The sequence below is a fragment of the Oncorhynchus clarkii genome, chromosome 13 (genome assembly GCF_045791955.1).
Source record: "Oncorhynchus clarkii lewisi isolate Uvic-CL-2024 chromosome 13, UVic_Ocla_1.0, whole genome shotgun sequence".
NCBI lineage: Eukaryota > Metazoa > Chordata > Actinopteri > Salmoniformes > Salmonidae > Oncorhynchus > Oncorhynchus clarkii.
Genome location: NC_092159.1, coordinates 18,968,094 through 18,981,230, shown reverse-complemented (window position 1 = coordinate 18,981,230; position 13,137 = coordinate 18,968,094). Strand labels below are relative to the sequence as shown.

The 13,137-nt window shown below is 42.0% G+C and overlaps 2 pseudogenes; both read right to left on the bottom strand.

Moving 5' to 3' along the window:
- LOC139423511 (VPS10 domain-containing receptor SorCS3-like) overlaps positions 1-13,137 on the bottom strand; it is a 391,895-nt pseudogene that overhangs the window by 102,365 nt on the left and 276,393 nt on the right.
- The window catches only part of LOC139424133 (VPS10 domain-containing receptor SorCS1-like), a 171,627-nt pseudogene that overhangs the window by 84,878 nt on the left and 73,612 nt on the right, over positions 1-13,137 (bottom strand).

Genomic DNA, 13,137 nt, shown 5'->3' with positions numbered 1-13,137 from the left:
GAGAATGCCCTGCTCCCCCAACCACAAACGGAATGCAAATGGTGAAAGCATTAAATGTGGGGCGGTTTTGAACTTTCAGCATATCCTTGTAACATAAGTTGGTTTACATAATGCCAATCTTTTTTTGGCCCTCTTTCCTTGACTGAAAATTGATTCAATGCAACACGGAATGGCACAAACTGTAAAGAACTAAGTTTCACCTCGCGGCCATTTTTCAAGTACACTCACCCCAATTGGCCTGCAATGAATGGAAGAAAATGTCAGCGGCGTTACCCTCCGAACACCCTGGTTGCATCGCAAAATATATTATTCGCATAACAAAATGTCCCATGTCCACAAGGAGCAATACAAAGTGCCAAACGCAATTTTGATTGCTGATTTTAGCTATGTGGCGCGCTAATGATAGGTCGCTAGTGACTTTGAGAAAATAGTTCACTCCTCCTCCAAGCCAGTCAGAAGTTTAACTGTATTAGCCTGAATGAGTATCTAGTCCCTCAGGAGTGTTAAATCAGTGCGGCATGGCGGAAACGCCTGGCTAATAAAATAACACCTCAGAATGTGTCCTTGTGGACAACTGGTGGTGCATGTGACGACAGTGTTGCATCATGGTTGAATTAACTATACAGAAGCTGTGTTATTGAACATGTCAAAGAATAATCATTAAAACATAAACGTAGTGTGGGGAACATTAGTTGACTGTTTGTTTTAATATATTTTTCTTGGGACACCTGTATAGGTGTATGTTAATGAGACCTCTGCCTGTTTACACAATGATTCCTCTCATTCAAAGACTTCAGTACCTATTCTATTTTGCATACTTAGAATGTAGCTACACTGTTTAACCCCTCTTCAGTACCTATTCTATTTTGCATACTTAGAATGTAGCTACACTGTTTAACCCCCATAACCACACTACTGATCAGGTACACTCTACTCTGAATGCCCAGGAACAGCAACATTTGAATCTGGGAGAGAGAGAGCGAGAGAGTGAAAATAAATAGAAAGACAGAAAGAGAAAGGTTGATCTGGGACATACCTTCCATCTCTGCCTTGCCATTTACACCCTCCTGCCTCCCATCCCCAACTCCCAATGGGCCATCATGGGGTCAGGCAGGGGTGAGGAGTGACATTGTTCCAAATAACATCATTTTTCAGGGTGGGCTCAGTCACAGGCCGGCTGATGTGTCACAGGTCAGTGCCTATACATAATAAGGCCTGTGTCGCTTAGAGAAGGGAACATACCTGATGTCTCTGACCTTTTACATTTGGACTTGGACGTTACCTGAAAACCCCAGAGGCGTTAAAGAACTGTTTTTTTGGAATCCAATGCTTCCTCAAGTAGGATATCTACACAAAGGAGGCTGGTGGGAGGAGCTATACGAGGACATGCTGTGGACCAGGGTGGTAGATGGGTGTAATCCCATGGGTTAAGGTTTGGGATAGGGTAAACCATTCAGAATGAGTGCTTAACAGTATGAAAGAGTAGGTCTGGATGGATCTCTGCCTGTTCACCATTATAGCGATGGTGATTCTTATTGCCTTAGTTACATTTCTAAGAGGTTAAGGGTTAAGTTTAGTCACTCATTCTGAATGGTTAAGGTTTGGGATAGGGTTCAAACAAAACAATTTAAACCAGTGTCTACGACTGGCATCGAACATGCAATCCTATCCCATGTCTCTGGATCAGAAGGTTGTGTGTTCTTAACCTTTTCACACATATCAACAAACGGGTGTGATCATTCTGTAGTGGCCCCTGTCACGTACGACCCAACGAGTGTGATTAGAACTAGGGAGGTAGCCAAGCCAAGGTTTCCCTATGGTGTTCTGCCTCCTACCCTCTATCTCCCTCCTGTCACGATCGTTATAATAACTGGACCAATCTGGGTTCCACATCTTTATTGCTATGTGAACCTTAAAGCAAAACAATAAACGCATGAAACGTGACGCTACAAATATGCTCACAGGCAACAATACATAGTCAAGATCCCACAAACAACAAGTGGGGGGAAAAAAGCTGCCTAAGTATAATCCCCAATCAGAGACAACGATAGACAGCTGCCTCTGATTGGGAACCATACCTGGCCAACAAAGAAATATAAAACATAGAATACACATAGAAACAATAAACTAGAACACCCCCCCAGTCACGCCCCTAGCTAAAAGCATTCTATGGTCAGAACTTGACACCTCCCTACTTTCTCCTATAACACTCCTCTCCCTCTACCCATGCCTCTCCCCTATGCTGCCTCTTTCTCGCTAGTTCTTTCCCTTCTAAACTCCATTTTTCCCCCTACCTCCACCTATATCTGCCCTCCTCTGTCCTCCCTTCATTTCTATCTCTCTCCCTCCCACACATCCCTCTCTCCCCTCTTGCTCGTTCTCTCTCATCCAAGCCTCTCTCCTCTGTCATCATATCCTTTCTTTCTTTCTTTCCCTCCCTTCCTCTGTCCCTTCCATCCCTCCCTCTCTCTATCACTCCACAGCCCTCCCTCCCTCCCCCTCTGCACTCTCTCCACCTCCCTCAGCCCATTCTCTCTCTCGTCTCTCTCTCTCTCTCTCTCTCTCTCTCGTCTCTCTCTCTCTCGTCTCTCTCTCTCTCTCGTCTCTCTCTCTCTCGTCTCTCTCTCTCTCTATCTCTCTCTCTCTCTCTCTCTCTCTCTACAGCAGAAGGGAGTTAGTTATACACTGCCAGGAGGAGGCCTAATTAAAATCAATGTACATTTAGTGAATGCTCGTTAAACCGGAATGGAGGTGCTTATCTGTTTGGAATTTTAATTAAAGACCTCCCATGAAATGTGAAATGAGAGCGTTCTCGTCTATCACTACTATTGTTTTTTCAAATGTGATTGTTTGATCACACCACCGTCATAGGCTATTACACAAAAACACCTGAAATGTACACAACACAGTCAATATTTATTTTCATTTAACTAAACCACCTCAAGAGAAATAGCTGCTTTTCATATATATTTGTAAAATGTAACCTTTCACACCAACAGAAATGCACTAGTTTCCACATGTTCCCATTATGTGGTACATCCCAACACAACATTCTTCCATCTTGATCTGAATTCTTTATGTGGTCGCATTCCACTTCATAATCACTTGTCATTAACACCTTTTCCATTTCAGATTAGAGTCAGAATAATGCAACCCTAATCCCTGGCAAACAGGAACTCTGGAAAAGCTAACTTAATGCTAACTTAAAGTGTCATCCAAAGTGTTCTCTCAATGCTCTCTATATCTGCTCTGTATGTTTGACATTTCCAGAGTGAGGGCACAAGCTGTGTCCTTCTCTTACATTACATTGTGGTCGCCCTTTTTTCCCTTCCCATGGTGCAACTGTCTCTCAGGCTGGAGATAGCCCTTGAGGTAAGTCAAGCGAATCAAACGCTATCTGGCTGCCCAGTAGTATCCTTGGTGGGGGTTTGAACGTGCACACTGAGGAAGAAGGATAAAAGCAGAAGCCAGGCCTGGCGGACCCAGACACTCTCCCTCTCTCTGACTCCATCTTATCTTCTGTCTTGAGTGGTGAGATATCTCCTTCCTTTTCTCTACCTTCAACTTTGAACCGTGAACCTCTGACCAGAGACTTTAACGTCTCTCATGGTACATTATCATAGGACAAATACTTAAAGAGTAAAGGACTAAAATACAAGAAGGTTAAGGAGTAAGGGACAGAGAAAAAGCAGGATGATGTGATGTGAGACCAGGTTTGGAGATATACTGGAGCGTTGGTATGGTCTAATGCACAGTGTTCATCAGGGTAGAAGACATAAGTAGACTAGGGTCTAAGAACAAGGTCATAAGTGGAGAGTACACTACAATAGAAGTAGCAAGACAACTGAATGGTATGAATACAGTCTTCAAAGTGCAATTAGATTCATCTTCAACATCTTCTCTGACCGAACACCTCCTGGAACAAATCCCAAACACTTTCACTTTCCCATTTAATTTAACCACTGACATATCATTTGTGGTTACTGAGACATATTCTACATTATTCATCAATTGAGGGACAGGAATTAGTTTGGAGTTTGTCTATTTTCAACTTCTCTTTTTCACAGTTCTGGTATTTTTCTCTGTTCCCCCTGTCAGGCAGAGAAGAGGTGAGGGAAAGAAGAAGGGAGTCTTTCTTCACAACAGGCATACCAGTGTGTGTCATTGTGAATCTTCCTCAGAGGTGACACGATGAGGCGACAGCAGGACACCTGATTAACTCTGAGCCGCATCTCTTAAAATTGTAATTATATTTTTTCAACTTTGTTCTTCCTGTCAGTCACCTAGCTGTATCCAATATGGAGGAGGTGTTGGAAAAAATAAAGATGACCCTTTTCAAAGTGGAGTGTTACCGATAGTGTGCCGGTGTAGTCATAACATCTGTCAGGTGCAATTAAAAATTCAATATGTTGTCCTTTTAGTGGCCTGCGTTGAGATATGGTTTCTCCCTCAGCAGGTGACACCGGGGGGAATGGTCACTGTCATCCATCAACCAAGTGATCCATTGGCTCAATGTGATACGGCCCACCAATAACGCGGCTCGACTTGGCGGGGGCCACCCGCCAGCATTAACATCCTGATAAGGCAGAGTCAGGGGGGTAGACAATGGCTGTTGTGCATTACTGTGCCAATCCTTTCCCACCATCCCACCAGCCACGATGCCATCCATTATTGCTATTTGCGACTCTTTATGATTGATCAGCCATTTTGGAGAATCGCTTTGGCAGCAGTTGCTCCCTGCACTTTTTAATACTTATGTCTTTCCAGAGTAAACGATGAGAGATGTTAGCGAATCACAGAGGGGATGAAAACAGTGTGTTAAATACACTTACTGTAACATAGTCTGTCTGCCTGTCACAGATTCATTTTCATTATCTTCCCCTGTTGAGAGACATGGTCCTGAAGGCAAATCCGTAAATTATTTAAACGGCAGAAAATGAATATCTAACTCCATATTTACAATACAAAATATCTCTGTTGGTTAAAATAAACCTTAAGAATAAGAAAACAAGTGTTTTTTAATTGTTAGGAGATTTTAAATAATTTATTGTTCAATTAGAGGACTATTTTTTCTCATTAAAAACAGAACTAAGCCAGAATCAACACAAATATTATACTGAATATTGCTATGGTGTCCATATTTGGGCAGCATACTGTAACTCAGTGAAAAGACACCCCAGAAAAGCGGACTAGGCCTGGGATACACTCGCAGGGTTGTAGGGCGATCACTATGGAGAATCACAGCTAGCGCTATGTTGATTTGTGCAGATTTGAGGTCAGTTATTGCTACAGTGTAGTGGGGACAGCCACTAAAGACCGATTAGTTAGCCCCTAGAGCTAAAGGCTATGCAGTCTGCTCTTGAGTCATGCAGATGACCAAGGTTCAATATTTGATCCATCGCAACTGCATGAAGAAATAAGTCGGGTTAGCTGAAGGCTATGGTACCAACTGTACTGTCTATACCATTGAGCTTTGGAGAGATATTTAGGGGTTACCCAAACTGTAGGTCTATGAGCACTAAAGGTCATATGAACGTTTTAAAACATTGATTTCCGTGATACAGAAAGTTGCTTGAATACTCTAGTAAAGTGTTCGTCCTACAAGAGAACTATATAAAGGTCATTTAAACCTCAGGTGTCTTTACAGTACTCTAACTGAACAGTCATCTAGTGAAGTTGCAATACTCGTGTGTTAGAGAGACTCTTTATTAACCAATTAGAAGTCTAAAAGGTCCCAGCCTTGGAGGGGAAAAGATAAAACCCAAATTGGCCCATGTTCTAATTTTGATCAAACAGCCTTTTCACTTAGCAATTCAATTGACATGATAATAAGATGATGTGAGAGCTCTCCTCCTTTCTTCTCTCTCTCTCCATCTGAGATTTCAGCAGTGGAGAGAATTGGAACATGGGTTGTTTATTAACAAGATTGGGCTCCGAAGGATCTGACAACGTTTATACGTTAAGTAGCTTTTCTTTATTCTCAAAAGAGCACTCAAAAACAAAAATGTGACTATTTCAGAAGTTATCTAATAAGAAAAAGCTTGGAGAATTTCTACTCTGCTGACAAGTACAACTGGAGCTAAAATAACAAATTAAGGCACGTAAATGCATATTTGAGAAAGTATAGTGTTGAATAATGGAAGAGTACAGGTATATTTTTTGTTCCATAGCAAGATAAACCACAGTGTTCTTTTATTTTTCTTCTAAGGTCTCTGTGTTTTTTGAAAATTCTATTCCACAACAAACTCAACCCCATTCAAAGAACATGTCATTTTCTGAAATCATTTCACCTAACTCTTTTAAATATTTTTCCAAAGTAGGTATTCACTGCTTCTGCAATCCTTTCATGTAAATAACACGTCTGCAACAACTAACCGGCTCAAATCACAATCCTCCAAGCTACTATTATCTCCTTAGGCACGTCAAAATACCTAAATATCAGGCCTCCTGTTGTTAAAAGGCTCCAATTAACTGTATAACTCTGAGTATGAACTAGAAAATAAAGGATGTCATATGGAGGGAGGAGAATTAAGACTATTAAGTCTCATTAGTGGCGGTGATTCGGTCGACATGGTCCTGTGTGCTGTGCTCCTTGATTTTCAGCATGCCACATACAGTGCCTTGCAAAAGTATTCACCCCCCCCTTTGCGTTGTTCCTAATTTGTTGCATTACAACATGTAATTTAAGTGGATTTTTATTTGGATTTCATGTAATGAACATACACAAAATAGTCCAAATTGGTGAAGTGAAATTCAAAAGAAAATATATATCAAAAAAACTGAAAAGTAGTGCGTGCATATGTATTCACCCCCTTTGCTATGAAGCCCTAAATAAGATCTGTGGCAACCAATTCCTTCAGAAGTCACATAATTAATTAAATAAAGTCCACCTGTGTGCAATCTAAGTGTCACATGATCTGTCACATGATCTCAGTATATATACACCTGTTCTGAAAGGCCCCAGAGTCTGCAACACCACCAAGCAAGGGGCACCACCAAGCAAGACCAAGGAGCTCGCCAAACCGGTCAGGGACAAAGTTGTGGAGAAGTACAGACCAGGGTTGGGTTATAAAAATATATCAGAAAATTTTAACATCCCACGGAGCACCATTAAATATATTATAAAAAAAATTGAAAGAATAGGGCACCACAACAAACCAACCAACTATCCACCAAAACTCACGGACCAGGCAAGGAGGGAATTAATCAGAGCGGCAACAAAGAGACCAAAGACAATCCTGAAGGAGCTGCAAAGCTCCACAGCAGAGATAGGAATATCTGTCCATAGGACCACTTTAAGCAGTACACTCCACAGAGCTGGGCTTTACGGAAGAGTTGCCAGAAAAAAGCCATTGCTTTAAAAAAAAATAAGCAAACACGTTTGGTGTTTGCCAAAAGGCATGTGGGAGACTCCACAAACATATAGAAGAAGGTAATCTGGTCAGATGAGACTAAAATGTAGCTTTTTGGCCATCAAGGAAAACGCTATATCTGGCACACACCTCCCATCACCCTGAGAACACCAGGGATGTTTTTCATCGTCAGGGACTGGGAAACTGGTCAGAATTGAAGGAATGATGGATGGCGCAAAATATAGGGAAATTCTTTAGGTAAACCTGTTTTAGTCTTCCAGAGATTTGAGACTGGGACTGAGGTTCACCTTCCAGCAGGACAATGACCCTAAGAATACTGCTAAAACAACACTGGAGTGGTTTAAGGGGAAACATTTAAATATCTTGGAATGGCCTAGTCAAAGCCCAGACCTCAATCCAATTGAGAATCTGTGACTTTAAGATTGCTGTACACCAGCAGGAACCCATCCAACCTGAAGGAGCTGGAGCAGTTTTGCCTTGAAGAATGGGCAATAATCCCAGTGGCTAGATGTGCCAAGCTTATAGAGACCTATCCCAAGAGACTTGCAGCTGTAATTGCTGCAAAAGGTGGGTCTACAAAGTATTGTCTTTGGAAGGGTAAATAGTTATGCATGCTCAAGTTTTCAGCTTTTTTGTCTTATTTCTTGTTTGTTTCACAATAAAAAATATTTTGCATCTTCAAAGTGGTAGGCATGTTGTATAAATCAAATGTCACAAATCCCTAAAAAATATATTCTAATTCCAGGTTGAAGGCAACAAAATAGGAAAAATGCCAAGGGGGGTGAATACTTATGCAAGGCACTGTATCCATCGCATTTCATTATGGGCTAGACAGCTGTCCAGGTCTAATGCGCACTCACAGTCCAGCAGTCAGTCAAATTGCATGTGATGCCATAACTCCTTAGCAGTCAAAGTGGGTACATAAGAGAGGTGAAATTCAGTGTAAGTATTTCTACTTAACCTTTTTCAAAACGCACATGGGAACATGGTGCCTACAGATAGGGCTGCTGTGCTTCAAGCTCTCAGGAAGTTTTGCAGTATTTAAAAAATATTATGGGTTATTTCTAACATTATTAGCCCAGGACATTTTCTTGTGTTATTACATATAGTCTGGAAAAACTTTTGGATATCAGAATGACGGTAACGCACCAGGATTACCAGCATTATGACCAGGAATATGACTATCCCAAACCGGAACTTCACTGGACTTTATGCAAACTGGAAACCACAAATCCTGAGGTTGGTGATTTTAACAAAGCATATTTGAGGAAAACGTTACAGAAGTTCTATCAACACATTGACTTTAGTACTCGCACTGCTAAAACGCTCGACCACTGCTACTCCAACTTCTGGGATGCCTACAAGGCCCTCCCTCGCCCTGCCTTTGACAAATCTGATCATGACTCCATTTTGCTCCTCCCTTCCTATAGGCAGAAACTGAAAAGAGAAGTACCCGTGCTAAGGACTATTCAACGCTGGTCTGACCAATTGGAATACACACTTCAAAATTGTTTCGATCACGCGGACTGGGATATGGTCCGGGTAGCCTCAGAGAAAAACATAGACGAATACATTGATACGGTGACTGAGTTGAGCAGGAATTGTATAGGAGACCATGTACCCACTGTCACTATTAAAACCTACCCAACCAGAAACCATGGATAGATTGCAGTATTCGCACAAAACTGAAAGCGCGAAACATCGCATTTAACTATGGCAAGGTCACTGGGAATATGGCCGAATACAAACAGTGTAGTTATTCCCTCCGTAAGGCAATCAAACAGCTAAAACGTCAGTATCGAGACAAAATGCAAACACTCAGAAACTAGGCGTATGTGGCAGCCTCTACATGCAATCATGGACTACAAAAGATAACCAGCTTGCTTCTGGACAAGCTAAGCACCTTTTTCACCCACTTTGAGGATAACACAGTGCCACCAACGCAACCCGCTACCAGGGACTGTGGGCTCTCCTTCTCCATGGCCAACGAGAGCGTGTTAACCCTCGCAAGGCTGCTGGCCCAGACGGCATCCCTAGCCACGTCCACAGAGCATGCGCAGACCAGCTGGCTGGAGTGCTTACGGATATATTCAATCTCTCCCTATCGCAGTCTGTTGTTCCCACATGCTTCAAGATGTCCACCATTGTTCCTGTATCCAAGAAAACAAAGGTAACTGAACTAAATGACTATCGCCTCGTAGCTCTCACTTCTGTCATCATAAAGTGCTTTGAGAGACTAGTCAAGGATCATATCACCTCTACCTTACCTGACACACTAGACCCACTTCAATTTTCTTACCGCCCCAATAGATCCACAGACGATGCAATCTCCATCGCAATGCCCTATCCCATCTGGACAAGAAGAATACCTATGTAAGAATTCTATTCGTTGACAATGGCTCAGCATTCAACACCCTAGCACCCTCCAAGCTCATCATTAAGCTTGAGGCCCTGTTCTGAACCCCGACCTGTGCAACTGGGTCCTGGACTACCTGACGGGCCGCCACAAGGTGGGCAAGGTAGGAAACAACACCTCCACTTCGCAGATCCTCAACGCTGAGCACGCACAAGGGTGCATGCTCAGCCCCCTCCTGTACTCCCTTTCCACCCATGGCAGCGTGGCCACGCATGCCTCAAACTCAATCATCAAGTTTGCAGATGACGCATCAGCAGTAGGCCTGATTACCAACAATGACGAGACACCTCTCACCCAACGTCAACAAAACAAAGGAGCTGATCGTGAACTTCAGGAAACAGCAGAGGAAGCACCCCTCTATCCACATCGACGGGACTGCAGTGGAGAAAGTGGAAATCTTCAAGTTCCTCGGCGTACACATCACTGACAAAATTAATTGGTCCACCCACACAGACAGTGTGGTGAAGAAGGCACAACAGCGCCTCTTTAACTTCTTGCTCCTACTTGAGACGCAGATGTCTCAAGTAGACACCTGGAAATGCAAATGCGCTACGCTAAATGCTAAATGTACTCGTTAAAACTCAAACCTTAATCAAAATTCACATGCAGGGTATTGAATTAAAGCTACACTCGTTGTGAACCTAGCCAACAAGTCAGATTTTTAAAATGCTTTTCGGCGAAAGCATGAGAAGCTATTATCTGATAGCATGCAACACCTCAAAATGCCTGAATGCGACGTAAACAAAGATATAGCTTAGCCGGCGCTACACAAAACGCAGAAATAAAATATAAAACATTCATTACCTTTGACGAGCTTCTTTCTTGGCACTCCTATATGCCCCATAAACATCACTATTGGGTCTTTTTTTCGTTTAAATCGGTCCATATATACCCAAAATAGCTTTCTATGGAAGCTGTGTCATTCAGAAAAAAAACATCGTTTTTAAACGCTGCGTCATTTTTTAAAATTAAAAAAGTCGACGATAAACTTTCACAAAACACTTCGAAATACTTTTGTAATCCAACTTTAGGTATTAGTAAACGTTTATAATCTATCAAAATGATTACAGGGCGATGTATATTCAATAGCTCCTCGTTTTCAAATCAATGGCTGCCAATGTGCACATTCAAAACATCCTGGTGGAGACCGGAAGAAATGGAATCCAGTAAGTTGGATTTACAAAGAAAAAAGTCATTTGAAAATGACGACAATGGCGACATCGTGTGGAATCTGTAGGAATTGCATGCAGGTCGATAATTAATTTTGTGCCCTTTTAACAACCTATGAAAGTGACGCATGGAAATAATTTTTAGCTTTCAGAGAGCAGTTTTTCTTGCGCTTTTCAATGAAACACACAATCTGTTATAGTCACAGCCGTGATTTAACCAGTTTTAGAAACTTCAGAGTGTTTTCTATCTACACATACTAATCATATGCATATACTATATTCCTGGCATGAGTAGCAGGACGCTGAAAAGTTGCGCGATTTTTAACAGAATGTTATTTGAAGGCTTTTATGTTTTTGTTAATGTTGCGTGCTGGATGCTAAAAGGAGGGGGTAGACTTAAGAGGTTTTAATCTCAGGAGGCTGAAGAAATCAAACTTTTACAGGTGCACAACTGATGCACAATCCTGCTGGGCTGTATCACCACCTTGTACAGCAACTGCACTGCCCTTGACTTTAGGGCTCTCCCACTTTAATAATGTTTACATATTTTGCATTACTCATCTCATATGTATATACTGTATCCTATCCGATTCTATTGTATCTTAGTCTATGCCGCGCTGACCATTGCTCGTACAAATTATATATTCTTAATTCCATTCCTTTACTTTAGATTGTGTGTATTGTTAGATATCACTTGTTTGATATTAATGCACTGTTGGAGCTAGAAACACAAGCATTTCGCTACACCAGCAATAACATCTGCTAAACACGTGCATGTGACAAATAACATTTGATTTGAATAGGCTTCGTTAATTAAGTGGGGGCGGGTGGATTTGCTGTGTGTGTAAGAGTGTTTGTTATCGTGTCAATTGTGTGTGTGTGTGTGTGTGTGTGTGTGTGTGTGTGTGTGTGTGTGTGTGTGTGTGTGTGTGTGTGTGTGTGTGTGTGTGTGTGTGTGTGTGTGTGTGTGTGTGTGTGTGTGTGTGTGTGTGTGTGTGTGTGTGTGTGTGAGAGAGAGAGAGAGTGTAAGAGTGCCAAAGAGGCACAGCCATGTTGATAAAACATGGTAAGATGAATTAAAGGATCTTGCTCTGGCACTTGTATCACCAAGGAGCCCCTCCACATTAAACTGTTGACTCACTACTGGATAATGACATGTGTTTACTCAATCCAATCCCATTTGCCCTTTAAAGACATTGCTATATGAACAAAACAGCCTCTTATGTTGCCTTGGCACTTATAGTAAACAGTGTAAAACTAAATAACCTTATAAGCGTTAAGAGAAAGACCCTTTGAACAGCTTTATTGACACTCAGTAAGGAACTCCTTTGTGGTTTGAGGTTAATCTTCACAGCTCTTTATCCCATGGTGAGGAACACTTCTCTGTGTGGCCATGCCAAATCTACTGCATGATGTCATCTCATATTAGGAGTCTACCGGGAATAGAGCATCGCTGTGGGGACACTGGACTCTGGTGTGTGTGTGTCCAACAAGCTGTTCTCACCATCCCCAGTAGAAATATACTAGGCCTATACTTTTCCATTTGGAGAGTGAGAAGTCAATGTTTCCAGCATGAATGTGAATGTTCATGACACAGCACAATACTCTGATGGCTCTGTATAGAGTGAAATGCCATGTGTTCACAGTGACGTGGATCATTTTTTACAGATCAAAGCACAGCAGACGAGGACAAACTCATGACCCGAATCAGTTTGGTACAGTACATGGATATCAGCTGTTACTAGTTGTAACTCAATGGAATTGATTGTGACAAGGGACGAATAGCCTTCTTCCATCCCTTCTCTTCCACGATCCCTCTCTACCTGCCTGCTTCTATAAAAGTCAACCAACGTCACTTAAAAAGACAGAGGTCCTCAGGAAAACATATTTTCAATGGTTTGGTAAAACTCAAAGCTAGATGCCATTTCATGGCTTTTCAGATTGTGTGTGCGTCTTTGTGTGTGTGTGTGTACGAGTGTAGTGTTTGGTTTATGGCTTCTCTGATTGGGTTGGATTTGAATGAGGCCCATTGTTTTCCCAGATGGGGGTTTGCCACAGTCCCCTCCTCATGAAGATTACCATATTAACCCACCTAGTGAGTGAGTACAGGATTGCACTTTATTTAATGTATGGTGGCACCTCTCCAACAATGTCCTTTTTACATTATGGTGAGCTGTGA